Here is a 12,891-nt window from a genome sequence, read left to right as displayed (position 1 = left end):
GAACACAGGCCATTCTACAGTGCTGCCCTAAAATATTCAGCATTGCTTAGAGAGATACGTTCACCTCTTCCACACATTCAGCCTACTTAGACTTTTTTTTTTTTTTTCCTCATATGCAGACTCAAGTCTTTCACCCCATTCTAGCTCAAAACACTGCTGTATACTCAAGATCTCCTTCAGTCAGCAAATTCACTTCCCGGTGTGGCAAGCAGCCATTTTCATCTTCCCAGAACTTTGAGTGCTGCAGACCCTCATGGCTGTGAGCAGAACATTTTGCTCTTGTCTATGCTAGAGCTGCACTGGAAGTGGGGAAAACCATCCAGTCCTATTTGGTTCACAGGTGTTTTACATTGAAAACACTAGCACTGCAGTGTGTGAACACACCTGGGCCTTGAGGCAACAATGCTTGCTTCATCACAGGTGGGTCACAAAAAAAAAAAAAAAAAGTATTCTTAGGTGGCCTATTAGGGTGGCCTGGTTCTCAGCTGGTACAGAGCAGCATAATTGGCATCACCTTCAACTTAACTGCTTTGCACTCACCATGAATCTTTCTGTGTATAATAGCTCTGGGCAAAGGGAGATTAGACACCTTATTGCAGTTACATAACAATTTGCCTATACTGTGAATTAGCAACTTGCAATCAGACAGGCCTCCCCTGCAGAGGCACACCCACATGTGTGTGAAAACACCCCAGGCTGCACAGTGCAGTTACATCACATCTCTGATGGAGAACGTGGCAAGGAGGGGCAGCCTGCAGATGAAGATGATCTACCAGCTGCAAACTAAAACCAGAATATTTAAAGAACAATTTCTTGTGATTGTATGCTACCACAGGACAACTTTTCTCTATTTATCCACTTAACCCAGACTAATTTGTGCTCAGGAGTTTAGGGATTACCTATCTTTATGAGCCCAGTGCACTGAGGTACATAGGATTGCCTTTACAGGGCTGTTTGATGGCTTATTTTAATAACTCCTGAACCACGCAATTAAAACCTGATGAGATCTGAGTTCGGTTAAGTTCTGTTAAATTGCCAAGGGTGCAAGTAGTTGCTGTAACATCTTACTAAAGAAAAAAGAAAAAAAAAAAAAAAAAAAAAAAAAAAAAAAACCGGGAGAGCTCTCTCTCACTGTTTTCATTGTAACACAGTGTAACACAGGAGATACTGGTTCACCTCCAGTCCTTGTAATTGATTTAGTCCCTAAGTCACACACGTTTATACTCCATATAGCTCAGAATAGGCCCTGATTCTGCCATCCAGATTTGTGTCAAACAAAATGCACTCAGGGGAATAATAAATTTTATTTTTAATAATGAAATAAATTAATAGGGAGCTTTGCAAGGAAAAAACACATCCTATTTTTGGTTGTACTTCAGAACGTAAAGCATTAGCATGCCTAAAATGGCTAGGCTGGGTCACCTGCCCACAACCAGCCTTCCTAACACGTGCAAGGAAGCCACACACCACCTACTCACCCATCGCCCTGCCACAGCCATCTTCTTCTGAGACACAAAATGGAGGACCAGCCTTTGTGCTACGTGCTGCAGGCCCTGCTCCGGCACCAGCTCTGCCCTCCTGCTCCGACCTCGCTGCTTCCCACTTTCCTCACCTGCGCGGCGCTCAGCACCAGCACCTCCGCTGCCCGGCTGCTCTCTGCCCGGCAGGGGGCGCGGTGGCACCAGACGGGACGGGCTGCGGCCGCGCAGAGCTCTCTAGAACTGGGCAGAACCTTCTAGAACAGAGTGGAACGTTCCGGAACCAGGCACCGCTGTAGCCAGCATCTCAGCGCACACCCTGGTCCAAAAACTGATAATAAAGAGAAAACTCGGAACAACGGGCATTGTTATGGATCCCAGGAAATGCACTGCACTACTGTAGGAACAGCCATAGTTTGCTATTCCTCCATGACCAAAAGTAATTTTTTCTTATGATTGATACATAAGGTCCACAAAGAGTCATTAAATTCTGTATTATATTTAGAAGCCCATAGAACTTCAAAACCAACAGGCACTCACTTTTAACTTGAAGGATTCAAGCCATGGGTCAGCCATCTCTCCCTTTCCTAATAATTCATTGCAGTCATTAATTAGTGACCTACAAACACTGGAACACCACAGACCCACAGTACACTCACATGAGCTGCCTTTTTTACTGCAGAGAGATTGCAGATCAGAAGTATTCCTATCAGATCTGCAGAGATACTGTCCAGCTTCCTAGCACTTTCAATAGGGAAGGAGGTGTTTCTGCCTGGGCAGGGGTGGCAGATTTGGGAGACTGTGCTTTGCAAATCAGGTAATGTTCTATCAGAGCTGAGCTGACGAGGAGCCCGGTTTCCTTTTCCTACCTTCCCCATGGGTACCGCAATTATTGTATATTGCTTCTTACCAAGTACAGAAAGTCTCTTCTGCTGCTGCTGTTTGGTAAATTCGTGCTTTCATTTGTTGTTAGATTTTCACAACTTATTTTGCTTGAAAATCTAGATTTTCACTACAGTAATGAGGTAACTTCTATATCTGCTTTCAGTTATTTAAAAAAAAACAAACAAACAAACAAACAAAAAAAAACAAACAAAAAAAATACAAAAAAACCCTACATCTATGTTTAGGAAATAACTTATAAAAATACATCTGGATTTGTTTTTTTTTTAGGAAATATGTTATAAACATGAGTTATATCATTATTCTTTCATCACTGTGACTTCTACAAGGAAAAAGATTGTTACCTGTACTACAGTAGTGATTATATCTCCCTGACAATGTCTGACTGTGCTAGGTAGGCATAGTAAATGCATGAAATAAAATTACTTCCTGCCTCAAAGAGGTTACACTTCAAGCATACATGACAACAGATGGAGAAAACCCTGGAGAATTAATATTGCATGCACCAGAAGAGACTATTCTCACCACGCTTGAATTAGGCTGTACACTGTTGCTACTTGTATTAAGAGTCCTTGGCCCAGTACCACATCTTGAAGGACTGGAGATGGAATTAGATTTTCTTTCAAATTCTGCAGATTGAGTGCTTCCTCCCACACATTTCATTATACTGCTGTCAAAGTTCATTCATTCTCACTGGCACTGTCATTTTTATTCTGAAAATGTTTTCAGATTACGAGAGGCTGCAATGGAAAGGAACACTAACACAAATTTGGCATACTTTTCTGTTAGCAGCAAAAACAAACTCTGCCTTCATTGTTGGCATGACAATCAGCATATCTCCCCTGTAAAAGTATTTGTTTCCTCAACTAAAGCAGCACAGAACATAGCTGCACCAATATTGTTTGTTTTTTGCATCTACATAACGCTGGTCAGCAAAAAAAAAAAGGAAAAAGAAAAAAGAGAACTTAGTAAAATCCATTTTGTTCTGCTTGCATATGCAGTGTCTAGAGTATTACTGCAGCAAACTACTGACCTGAAAATCCAGATGGTTTGTAAACAGTGCTCTTACAAGTGATTTTCACTCTGACCAAGCCAATTTATAATCTGTTATACTTGTCTCTACTGAGAAGTGCTCCTGGCATATCTCAAACACATCACAGAGTGGTTTTCATTGTTGTGCAGCTTTGCTTCTTCTTACATCTGATTTATTTAAATTTCCATTGAAAGACTAATCAAACCAAAAGAATTTTCTGTTGTAGCCTGTGTGTGGACCAGATGCACCTCCGTTGATTTTGCTGAGAGATTTCTCCCAGTGGATTTGAACTGGGAACATGAACAGGCCATATGGTAGTAAAGAAAATTTACATAGAACTTTTTATCAGGAAATATCACAAAGCACCTTGCAAATCACCTGCTGTACAGGAAGGGTTTCGCTCAGAACTGAAATGCAAATACCTTTGGGGTAAAACTTGGCAAATATAACAGCATGCAATAATGCTATGAAACAACTTGCAGTGCTGTGAAGAATAAAATCACAACATGTGAAAGGAACATAGGCTGACAAATTATAGTCATTTAAACTGAACAATTTGACCCTTTATGGGAAGCAATAATTTATGAAAGCTAGTTTCTTCCTTTTGATGAATGCATTACTCAAAATGATCTGCAAATATAAGACACTGAAAACAGAATATAAATATATAACTTAATATTAGTTTTGCAACTTACTGTTCATATAAGCAATAAATGTATACGTATAATTTTAATATCACTGTCCAAAAAATTAATGTGGCCAAGAAAAGCTGTATTATTTCTTATATTTAATACTGGGAGGTAGTTTGAGAGGTTCTGGTACTGTCACGTGTATTACTACACATAAGAATTATCATGACAGCAGTTATTTCAAATAAAGTATTCTTTCTGTCTATCCTAAGAAAAAGAACAGAAGAGAAAGAATGCAGGGTAGAGTAAACGTACATCAGAACTGGCAATGAAAATAGTATCTAGTTTTCAAATGAAACAATGAAAAATTGTTAAGTAAGGTCCGTTACACAAAAACTTCACTTTCTTTGAATATCATTCTACCACTTTCAGACTGTTTTGTTTTAGCCTAGAATCAGTCTTATCTCCTGTAGGTGTATTCATGTTATATCTGTGTGCTGTAAAAAGACAATTCTAAACACTATGCAAAAAATCAAAGAGTAAGTAGAGATAACAGGCATACAACTAAATTTAATTTACTCTGTGTATTTACAGAACCCACAGAAGAACTTGCTACAAAATCGTTCTCTGCATTTAAAATGAAACAAGAATTGTAGTTTCATTTAAAGGGATTTTATGAGGAAGGTTTGCAAGAAACCCAGGAGTTCAGCTGCCATCTCCTGCCTTTTGGTCTTCTCCTTTGAAGAACTGCTGTCCTCCACCTGCAGAAATCCAGGCCGGGTCATACAATGTAACAGCACTCTTAATACTGTGTTTAGCTTCATAAACTAGCCACTGTGGTCCTCCTCTTCCTAGAAAGCAGAAAGATATAAAGTCAGTGTTACAGCTGCCGTAGGACACCATCAGCAGGTGTTGTCCTCAATCCAGCGCATGTTACCTTTTGTAGCCAAGAGCACAGCATTATCAGCACAGTAATGTGTCAACTGCAAAACTTCTGCATATTGAACCAGGTACAAATTAGGAGGAAAGTGCTTTCTTGGAGATGTTCAACTGCTTAAAATTGACTGTGGCGAGATGCAATGTTGGGATTTCCTGTTTGCTCTGAAGGAAAAACAGCAGAGGCTGCACAACACAAACACCAATGCTTTGCTGTCTTGAAAATTATGGGTTAGAAGAGATTGCAAGGATGTCATGAATAGAAACAGACATCTCTGGAGGGAACGGCACAGCTATATGTTGAGGTTCTGTGTGCTTACCCCTGACATGTGCCTAATTACCATTCTTGGAAAATGTGCACTAGCAGTGTCACTCCATAATTATGAGGCCCATTTTCATGGTCCTGTTTTGTTCACTCTTTTGATTGTAGTACTTGCAATCAGAGATACAGAATGGCATGAATACAGAACACTCAACCTCCAGGAGCAATTTTTTAAAAATTATTTCATTTTATTTTTAAAGTAAAAGTCACATTCAACTAAAAGGATGTGAAAAGCTATTATTAAGCTACATTTTAAAACGTTTAATGGCGCCACATGCTGACTCAGAAATTCCTCTCCTTGAAGCATATACAAAGTATAAGGTCTAATTATAAATGCTTTATAACTCTGTTGATAAATGTACCACATCATTCATTCTTTTCCAGAAAAAAATTCACACAAGTCTCCTTTTAATATGTTTTAAACATAAAATACCAATGTATCTATTTAGGAGAGCAATCTTAGCTGCTGTAGTAAAAATAAAAATAATTATACTATTTTTTATCTTAAAATTCCGGTGTGGATATTAAGCACTTTGTCTCTGTTGGCAAAGTCTGGTTTTAGTTTGTCCTGGAGAACACATAGTAGCAGGTATCTTACTTTTTTTTTTTTTTTTTTTTTTTCCATTAAGGAATTTTCTCCTTCCTGTTTTATTACATGTGAGATGAGAGCTTAGCTTCTCTGTCAATAGAGATTGCATACATCATTGGCTGATGCTACTGCATGGTTTGAGCTTGATTTTATCAGCCAGAGGAATCCATCAGACATCTGCTATGTGTTAGATCTCTCAGGACTGGAAAGTCAACTTTCTCTGAAACTTACACTTTTCTACTGAGCTGCACTGTGTAGGCTTCACAAGAGTCAGTTCAGCTCTAGAAACTAGGGTAGTCAACTGCACAGTAACTGAGATCTGCAGAGCCAGAGCCAGTCACCACAGCAATTCAAGAGTCAACTATTCCAGAAAACACTTGAACTTGTGAGGGGAACAGTGCCAACAAACTTTAAATTAAAACAATTGGAGCAGCTCAGCTTCTAGAATCTATCTCAAAGTTAAGAATTACCATCATACAGAGGTACAGTTCCACTTCCAAGTGCTCCCAGCACAGAGGTAAGGCATATACATAGCAGCTGTGAATGGGCTGTAACCTTGTGTTGCTGCACTAACTTATAACATTACATATCTTGAAAATACTCTTCTACGTGCTTGCATCCTCTGAGATGATGTGCCTACCTCTGCAGAAGCAATTCTGAAGGGTTATGTTAAACCCCAACTACCTACTTTGGTGGCCAATACAAACCAGAAGGTCTAGAGCAAACAGCCCCTGCACAGTGATCATCCCGTCCTCTGCCAGTACAACCAAACTGTGCTCCAGTATGACTGCCTGGGTTTTTTTCCACAGAGATTGCACTTCTCTGTCACAGGACCACAGCAGGTGTTGGTTTCTTAGGCAACTCAGTCAAGCATCTATGGTTCAGATATATTTGCTGTTAAGCTTTTCATTTGAAAACTAATGTGTATCCAGCTTGTATTTCTCATTATACCTAGGGATGTATTCTAAATTCTATCTTGGAGACTGCGGTGGTTACAGACTAATTTTGCTGACAAGAATTAGCAAAGTAGACTTGTAGGCAGTAGGATTTTCTAGAAGAATTTACATTACTAAGGAAAAAAATACATGATTTCTGAGTCCAAAAGAGTCAAGCACAACTATTTACCACTGATGCTACATAGAAAAGACTTCAGAGCTGATTTATTGCATAGTTTATGAAAGATTGGCACATGAACACAGAAGACAATAATTGTCTTCTTTTCTCCTTCCCAGAACCATAAACCTATATCTCTAAAGCCACTGCTGAAGTGAGGGATGAGATGGAAAGATTGAACTCTGACTCCATTTTCAAGGACAGTTCTGTTGCTACTTAACCCAGGAATTTTCTCAGTCTTCTGTTGCATTCTATGCTGCCATCATCTGGTTCCTTTCATAAAATCTGACATTTTATAACTCTTATCTCTACACCTGCTTTTTTCCTTGGGCAAAATAGTCAGTGCTTTTCCTGAAGATATTTCACAATTAAGATTTATCTTTGTCCAAGCAGCAACCCATTCTCTCCAGCTACCACATTCCAAGTGTATGTACCCAGCCTCCTAGTAAGGCAGACAGCTCCCTTTACCTAACTAGCACTCAGTACAGAGAGGGGATGTTGACGGATGGATCTTTTCATACTCAGATCAACTGTTCTGATGCCAATGCCTCTCAGCCATCCACCAAAGATTTCCCAGTAACAATCTAGTTATCCTTAGCATGCCAGCCCCCAGCGTCCTGACTGTCATCCTTACTTGACGAATGCAGATATTTGCACATTGCACTTGGACCAAGGCCATCCCAGATATGTGTATAGACTGGGAGAACAGTCCTTCAGAGAAGAACTTGGGGGTCCTGATGGACAAAAAGCTGGACACGAGCCATCAGTGTATGCTTGCAGTTCAGAAGGCCAACAGTATCCTGGGCTGCATCCAAAGAGTGGAGGACAGCAGGGAGAGGAAGATGATTGTCCCTCTCTGCTCTGCCCTTGTGAGGCCCCATCTGGAGTACTGCATTCAATCCTGGGGCCCCCAGGACAAGCAGAACTAGTGGAGCAGGTTCAGAGGAGGGCCACAAAGATGATCAGAGGGTTGGAGCGCCTCTTGTTATATAAAGGTTGAGAGAGTTGATCTTGTTTAGCTTGGAGAAGAGAAGGCTCTGGGACCTTCCAGTACTTGAAGGGAGCTTACAAGAAGGAGGGGGTCTGACCTTTTACATGGTAAAGACATATAATGGTAAAAGGACATCATGATAGCAATAGGATAAGGAGAAATGGTTTAAAACTAATAGAGAGGAAATCTAGGTTAGATGTCAGGAATAAATTCTCAAAGGGTAGTGAGGCACCGGAGCAGGCTGCCCAGAGAAGGTGTGGAATTTTTCCAGTCAGCTTACACTTGGTCCAAAGCCACACTGCTTCAAAGAGGTCACAACCTTCACCTCCTTCCTTTTCAACTGGCAACCAAAGCGCTGTGCAAAGATTCAGAAGCATTGATCAGTCTGGAAGTTTTCTAGAAGTTTTCTGATGGCGGTTAAAACTCTCAGTGAACATGAAAGCACTAACATTAAAGCAAACACAGGGGAGGAGAATATACAATGAACTTTGCTTCATCTCTGGATTATAGCACACCACTGTGGGTCCTCTGGAAAGTCTTTTCCAGCATTTCCAGTGCCTGGGCTTTGTGTCTACTCTCTGTTCTTCATAGGAGCCCTATGGTCTCTGCTCATGTCAGACAAAAGTCTGCTCAGCAGAACATGCTCAGCTGCTCCCAGAATTTATGCTGCTTTGTCTACCTGCCAAAGGGTTTGCCCAACTTGTTACACAGGTAGCAAGAAGAGGGAAACAAGGTTGCTCACTGACTCATTACACTCCACCTGACGGTGCAGAACAGAAAGATGCCATGCTACATTGTGTGCTTCTCTAGTACACGAACTGCAAACTGAACTGCAAACCAATAAACATAATACATAGCCTCCCCGACACAACACACACTCACAGAATCAACTGGGCTAATGCTTGCAATTATTTACAAGACTCTAATTGATCACCATAGGGAGATAACAGCATGGTTTTACTGGGAGACATTCCAATATGCTTTTCTTCACCCTTTTTCTTGAACCATTGCCTGGCAGAGATAGGTTGGATAAGGCCCTGTTGGACCTTGGTATGCACATTTTTTCAGAGTATGGGAATTACTGCATACAGTATAAGCTTTCAGGTCTGTAAATCAGAATTAACAAGTCTTGGGGCAAACCAGAAAAAAATAAAAATAAAAATAAATAAATAAAAAAAAGAGGCATATTTACACACACTAAGGAGAGTCAAACCTATCCCAAGACAAAACAAAAACAAAAGAGGAGAAGGAAGACTTGATCTTAAAAATCTAAATAATTTCTGCTTCTGTTTAATTCCTGCAGCTGAATCCTGAAGAATTCTTTAGAATCAAAAATGAAAATAAACAGAAGCATATTTAATGAACAAAATACAACCGTGGCTAATATTGGATATGCAGGATATGCAGAAACCACCAGGTATTCTGCCTGAGTATTAACTTCAAATGGCAGTGTTCTGAAAATTTCAGATTCTCTATTTGCTATTCATTTTTGTTTTGACAGACCAGAGGAGAAGAAAACAGGCTGGAAGATATGAGAGCTGAATCTAATCTCCATTTTGAATTCCAGTCTAAAATAGATCTGAATCAATCATGTCTTCAGCACCACTGTGTGCCTCACCTAAAATGCTCCAATGAAACTAAATATTAAATGAATGCTTCCCTTGTGCATCCTGGCAGAACTGGGCTGAGGTTTTCAGACCAATTTAGGAACTGGCAGAAATGGAACTGGGTTCTCAAAGCTTGAAAGTCCCAGTCCTAAAGAAGCAACAAAAAGAGCAAATGTGCAGTTCTGAAAATATATACTTAAGTAAGCACAGATAAATATTGGAGACTTTAGGAAATACCTTACATTCAGGTGTTCAGGTGTTTGCAGAGGAAAAGCAGGCAGGTTCTATATCAGCTGTATATATCATCTCTAGTATTTATTTCGCACACAGTCAATTTTCCTAGCCTTAACCTACAAAGCTTAGGAGGAGCTTAGGACATAGTGAAGCAAACAATGCAGAGATCAGTTGTGCCACATATTCCTTTACCTGTGGGTTAAAGAAAACAAAGAATGCTTCACTTCATTTTTCAAGCAGGCTGTTTGTGTTTCTGGAAAGTGCTGATGCTCTGTGATATCTGAGGAAGATAGCATTAGGACTGTATACACTGTATTCCTTCTTGCTTTCTTAATAAAAGAATTATGAGCTCAGTGGTGCAGAAGCAATACAACATGCTGCTATGAAGGAGACCTCAAAGCCTACTCAGCTGCTTCACTGGTGTACATTAAAATTAATGAGTTTCTGCTACAGAAGGAAAGAGGTGTCCTTACATGGGAATGAGATCTATGATCTATGTATTGTAGCACAACTGCTGAGTAGCATAGAAACCTGCACAGCTCAGTCTCAAAGAATAAATTTCTTTTAATAGAAGTGAGGATGGACTGAAGATTCTATGTATTAAAAGAGGAGGTAGAAGAGCTTTCCATTTGCATCTTAAACACCTTCCTATTAGTAAAGAGCGGAATGCCACTATAGCTCTCTTTCCCATCCCATTCATATAGCTAACAGAGCAAAAAAATCGCAATATTGAATGCCAGTCTGCACCTGAGGCTGCTAACTCAGTCAGTGTAGCCACAATTTAATGGATCTCAATTACAAAGCCCTTATTTTTGTGTATGGGAACATCTATGTGGAGGTCATCACATTTCATTAATAATTTTGATTAACACATCCTTCACAGTGGTTTTGAGCTTTTAGTGCTTCCCAATTAATTAAGCAAACTTTTGAAGAAGCTATTAGCTTGGTACACAATATAGTTACAAAACAGTGCTCTTTCAGGCTCAACGTTATCTGAAATTTTTCAAGGCTTCATCCAGCTGCAAAGAGGAGTTAATAATACACTGCTACACTAACATCTCCTTGAGGCTTATTTTCTACCTCGGAGTTCCAGTGAGGAACAAAATGACTAAAATGACTAGAAGCTGAATTTCAGGGGGACTGGCATCCAACAGATCTTTTATTTAAAGCACTGTGGTCCTGACTGCTGTTAGAGGACTCCCTACCTATAGGCTGACACCATTTCAGAGGGAGAACTTGCAGCCTTCTTACTGAGGACTCCCTACTCTTTGTGACTCGTGCATTTGAACAGCCAACATAGCATCCTTTGAGGGGCACTGAACCAGCATCAGATATTGTGAGGCAGATCTCAGAAACTGGTGCTTCTGCTGAGTCTTGGTTCGAGCACTTTTGTAGCTTCCTAAGCTAAGGCAACTAAAATAAGGAGTCATTTTTGTGAAATATTTGAAAAAAAATAATCCTCTAAGTCAAACACTGAGCCTGTCCTGTCACCGTTCAAGCCTGGAGACTTGGGCCTTTCAGTTCCAGGATATAAAAAGCCACACAGTGACTTCTACATGCAGTCAGAGCGTGTTTTGTGTCTGAACAGCACATCAAAAGTTTGGCAAGTTCAGCTCAAACTACGTTTGAACAGATCTGGCTGGAGAATGCCTTGACTGTAGGTACTCACCCCAAATATTTGCCTCAAAAGTTTAGGAGCATCAATTTCTTTCTTTAAGTAATAGAGATACATTAACCTCAAACATCTAAGCTAGATTCAACCATAGTATAGAATTCCAAGTGCAAAATCATGGTAAAAATCAGAAAACCTGGACCACCTTAAACCTGCTCTGAAATGTCCTGTAGGCAACAAATATTACTGTCTTGTTTGGGATCAGATATCTTGAGCAATTCAGAGTTGACATTTTTGCCCATTCCATTTCAGAGTTCATTACAACCCATGGGAACTTGAGTTGACCTTTTACAGAGGGAAAATAAACAAAAACAAACAAACAAACAAAAAAACATGGAAAAAAAAAAAACAAAAAACCATGATGAAGCACCAACAACTGGATCTGCTAATATCGGCAACTTTCAGATATACCTGTTTTTTTCCTCCTGTGTCTGTGATTTGTACCTGGAATCTTTGCCATGACTTTGAACTCGGTGTTTTCACAATTTATCTGTCTCAGTCTACAAACTGCTTCTGTTCTAATTTAATCAGGTTCAGCCTATTAACAGTATGATGTAAAGGCCAGTTTATTTTACTTATCTCATTAAAATTCAGAAATCTGCTACGCTGCCATGGCATTAAACTCCAATCCATCTAGGGGCATTTCATTAGGACTGCATTAGTTTATCATTACTGAAGTTTATTTTTCATTTAAACATGTTAGCATCAAAAAGATACCACATGAAGGAACATGACATTCAAAGGTCAGCCTCTGTAACTTCTTTTTGGAGGAAGTTTTTGTGAATGTAAGAAAAAAAAAAATGAAAATGGATCCCAGAAGATTCCAGAGGTGATTATTTACACAGTGTAAGAATACTTCTTCTGCCATTTCCCTGTTGCTTGCTGGAAAACATCTTTTTTGCATCTCTCTCTGCTCCCCTGCTTTCTTAGGATGGATAAGCCTGAAGTTAAGCTCCAGATCAAGTACCTGAGAAATTTTGGAGAAATCTGATCCCAAAAACAGTCGATTCCATCTTCTCTAGTTCAGGCAATTCAAAACCCCAACACTGAGCGTCCTGCTGAGTATTTTGTAAAACCTCAGACTTGGCTCTGGCAAAGAATCAATTTTCTTTCTCCTCTCCCCAAAAAGAAAACATGCTACATGGATGCATGAGGTCACAAAAATGAAACAAACGAAAATGTACTACAAGAAAAAAAAAAAAAAAAAAAAAAAAAAAACACAGTAGCAAGGACTGGGCTCCACTAGAAATAGATCTGTAAAATGGAAAAGTTGTTGCTGACATCCTTGCTATACATGTTTTTGAGGGTTACCTCAAACAAGAGCTTATCAGGTCCTATTATGGGCTTAATGCACTTGGTGAACATCAAATGTGGTCCTGGGACA

The 12,891-nt window shown here is 39.7% G+C and overlaps 1 protein-coding gene across 1 annotated transcript in view; it reads right to left on the bottom strand.

The window, feature by feature from the left end:
• Nucleotides 1-1,647, bottom strand: part of PLPPR5 (phospholipid phosphatase related 5) — a 203,121-nt gene extending 201,474 nt beyond the window's left edge. Inside the window, exon 1 of the mRNA XM_085232183.1 lies at nt 1,479-1,647. The gene's annotated coding sequence lies outside the window, so the exon portion shown is untranslated. The remainder of the gene's footprint in view (nt 1-1,478) is intronic.
• Between the last annotated feature and the right edge of the window lie 11,244 nt (nt 1,648-12,891).

Source organism: Meleagris gallopavo, chromosome 10 (assembly GCF_905368555.1).
Source record: "Meleagris gallopavo chromosome 10, MGAL_WU_HG_1.1, whole genome shotgun sequence".
In the NCBI taxonomy this organism is placed as follows: domain Eukaryota; kingdom Metazoa; phylum Chordata; class Aves; order Galliformes; family Phasianidae; genus Meleagris; species Meleagris gallopavo.
The sequence above is the reverse complement of the archived record's forward strand: the minus strand, read 5'-3'. Positions and strand labels throughout refer to the sequence as shown.